This window comes from Hippocampus comes, unplaced genomic scaffold (genome assembly GCF_001891065.2).
Source record: "Hippocampus comes isolate QL1 unplaced genomic scaffold, H_comes_QL1_v1.1 scaffold130, whole genome shotgun sequence".
NCBI lineage: Eukaryota > Metazoa > Chordata > Actinopteri > Syngnathiformes > Syngnathidae > Hippocampus > Hippocampus comes.
In genome coordinates, this window is record NW_017842057.1 from 2,141,281 (window position 1) to 2,141,533 (window position 253).

A 253-nucleotide genomic window follows, 5' to 3' on the forward strand; every position below is an offset into this window, starting at 1 on the left:
GACGAAACGCGGCCACGAAGCCGGGGTAGGAAGACCGGAGGCTCGGTTGTGCTTCGCTCACCGAAATTGCCCATGACGCCGCCTGACCAGTCAATAGGCTCATGATATATGCAACCTTCGCGTTATCGTTAACATAAACGGAAGGTTGCTGGTCGAAAACGAGTGAGCACTGGTGGAGGAAGTGCCCGCACTGACCATGCTCACCACCATAACGTGGTGGGGGTGGGTGCATACGGTTCCTACTTCAAGGAAG